Genomic DNA, 2,872 nt, shown 5'->3' with positions numbered 1-2,872 from the left:
CAAATTTAAATAAATAAATAAAGATAAATAACTACTTAAAAAAGTGATAATAAAAATGAATAATTTGAAAAATAAATGAAATTGATGACATGGATGGTAGTATCTTTGTCTTGACTGACATGCATGGTAATTGTGCTGGAAAAAGAAATATTATACACTGTAAAGATATATGCAATTAAATGTAATATTAAAAAAATAATAATGATAATAAATAAAAAAAAGAAATATGGAGTACTGGACCAGCAGATGGCATAGCGTTTCCATCGCTGTACTTCCACGTGGCTGACCACGACTTGATTCCCAGACCTGGTGGCTTGAGAATCGTGGCAGATGCATATGTGTGCATGCCCAAGATCCCAAGAGGAGAAGGGATTGCAGTGTAGCCATCCCCCTGGAGGCTGATTTCTTACTTTCCCTGTCACTGTCTCTGTCTCTCTGGTGAATACACACAGCCTATGGCCAAAACCTCTTTAAAAGAAAAGACATCTGGAGTGAAAGTTGTGCATGCCCATGCTGAGGTCACCAGAGATATGCCACTTCCTGCTCTGGTGAGAACTTGCTTGATATCACTTGGTACATGAATGAGTAATTAGAACCATTATGTAGGTCTTGATAGTTCTCCTAAAGAATATAAACATTGCTGGTGTAGCTGTGTGGGTTTTTAACACACTTATCTCCATTTTCTGAGATAGCTCTAATTGGTTTAGTGCTAGAGTCCTTCCTGGTATATCTGCTTCAGCTTCCTTCTCAAGATATGTGTCCTTTTCTCCACTAGTAAATGACTGGTAGCTCTTCTATGGGTGTTTTTACACACAAGTAACCAGCACTCTATTTCTTGTGGTATTTGAGAAATACTTTATTTGGTAATAAGATTAAGGTCTTTAAGCATTGTCTTTAACAAAGTAGATCTCATTTGGTCTAGTGAATACCATCCCATGTTAACCTTGAGGTTCTTTTTTCTTTTTATAATGTTCCACAAATAACTATTTCTTTTAATATACAGACTCTATGGGGGAATTTTGTTAATTTTAACTTCCATGTAGGTTTTTCCAGGACCAGTAGGTGATGTGGTGTTTAAGGCTCTGTACTCCCACATGTGACCATGTGTTGAGTGTCAGATCTGGTACTTTGCAAATCATGCTGGGTACGTGTGCATATGTGCCCAAAATCCCAGGACAAGAATGGAGGAGGAGGGATTGCTGTATGACCATCTCCCTGGGGACTGGTTTCTCCACTTCCTACTCTGTTTTTCTAGTGAGTACACCCACCCTATGAACAAAAATCTGAAAATAAATACACACACACACACACACATATATATATATGTGGGTGTTTCAGCCCACCCACCAGAAAAGAGGAGGGTTCTATAGGACAACTAAGAACAGTATTTTGGGAGATTTTATGTCACATTTTGCATGTACTAAATGTTTTGTGGGTTTTATTTTCAAATTGGGGACATTAGACCCTGTACCCATTTTGTGTTATTATGTAATAGTTTGGGGGTCAGCATGCCTTTACCCTTAGTGATAAGTATAAAATTTAAAGTGTAAACTCTAAAATTCCATGTTCATATTAAAATACTTTTATTGAATTACATTATACTTTTAAAATATAATTCCCTTATTATATTTACTAGTTACATAGACACCTTTAAGTTTGGGGCTTCTTTTCCATAGATTTCAAACTATCTCTAATCCTTCCAAGAGATTTTACCTAGTTCTTTTTATTTAAACTTTAGTTTTTTGCTCATTTGTTCATTTTTACAAATACTTAGTGTCACAGTTCGGAGTAAGAATCAAGAGGCAATTATCACAAGAGAAAAAAAGGAAAGATTATTGATCAAGAGTGGTTCAAGGATCTGAAACCAGAGGTGTTTCAGCCCACCCACCAGAAAAGAGGAGGGTTCTATAGGACAACTAAGAACAGTATTTTGGGAGATTTTATGTCACATTTTGCAGGTACTAAATGTTTTGTGGGTTTTATTTTCAAATTGGGGACATTAGACCCTGTACCCATTTTGTGTTATTATGTAATAGTTTGGGGGTCAGCATGCCTTTACACTTAGTGATAAGTATAAAATTTAAAGTGTAAACTCTAAAATTCCATGTTCATATTAAAATACTTTTATTGAATTACATTATACTTTTAAAATATAATTTCCTTATATTTACCAGTTACATAAACGCTTTAAGTTTGGGGCTTCTTTTCCATACCTAAAGAAAGAGATTGGACCTATCCCTTCCCTCTTTAAAGAACTGATCACGTGTTCTGAAAGTGACATTCAAAAGGATACTAAAGAACTCACTAAAGAGAAAAGGGAAAAGAAAGACAGAGGACGCCAATAGGACACAAACGTTTATGTGATTTTAGCCATTACAATGGTAATTCAGAAATATCTCAAATGTTACATTGATGTCATCAATATTACAAAAAGAGGGAAACAAAACAAAACAAAAAAAAGAAGTGACAGGCAACAGTGAAGAGCACCAGAGAACCAGCCCGCACCTATGTAGACCACGCTGCTTGTGTTCCACCGCCCGGGGATTCTGGCTGGCACACCCCACCGCCTCGCTTTCCTTAGCTTTCCCCACCCTGCCTCGCCAGAGAGTTCAAGCCTCGTCCTCGCCCTCCTCCTCCTGGAACTCGCCCTGCTCCTCAGCTGTGGCGTCCTGGCTGGTACTCGGACACCAGGTCGTTCATGTTGCTCTCGGCCTCGGTGAACTCCATCTCGTCCATGCCCTCGCCCGTGTACCAGTGCAGGAAGGCCTTGCGCCGGAACATGGCCGTGAACTGCTCCGAGATGCGCTTGAACAGCTCCTGGATGGCCGTGCTGTTGCCGATGAAGGTGGCTGACAACTTGAGGCCACGAGGT

The 2,872-nt window shown here is 38.9% G+C and overlaps 1 pseudogene; it reads right to left on the bottom strand.

The window, feature by feature from the left end:
* Nucleotides 1-2,609: 2,609 nt before the first annotated feature.
* LOC102492227 (tubulin beta-2B chain pseudogene) overlaps nt 2,610-2,872 on the bottom strand; it is a 1,232-nt pseudogene continuing 969 nt past the window's right edge.

The sequence above is a fragment of the Tupaia chinensis genome, unplaced genomic scaffold (genome assembly GCF_000334495.1).
Source record: "Tupaia chinensis unplaced genomic scaffold, TupChi_1.0 Scaffold000676_1, whole genome shotgun sequence".
NCBI lineage: Eukaryota > Metazoa > Chordata > Mammalia > Scandentia > Tupaiidae > Tupaia > Tupaia belangeri.
The sequence above is the reverse complement of the archived record's forward strand: the minus strand, read 5'-3'. Positions and strand labels throughout refer to the sequence as shown.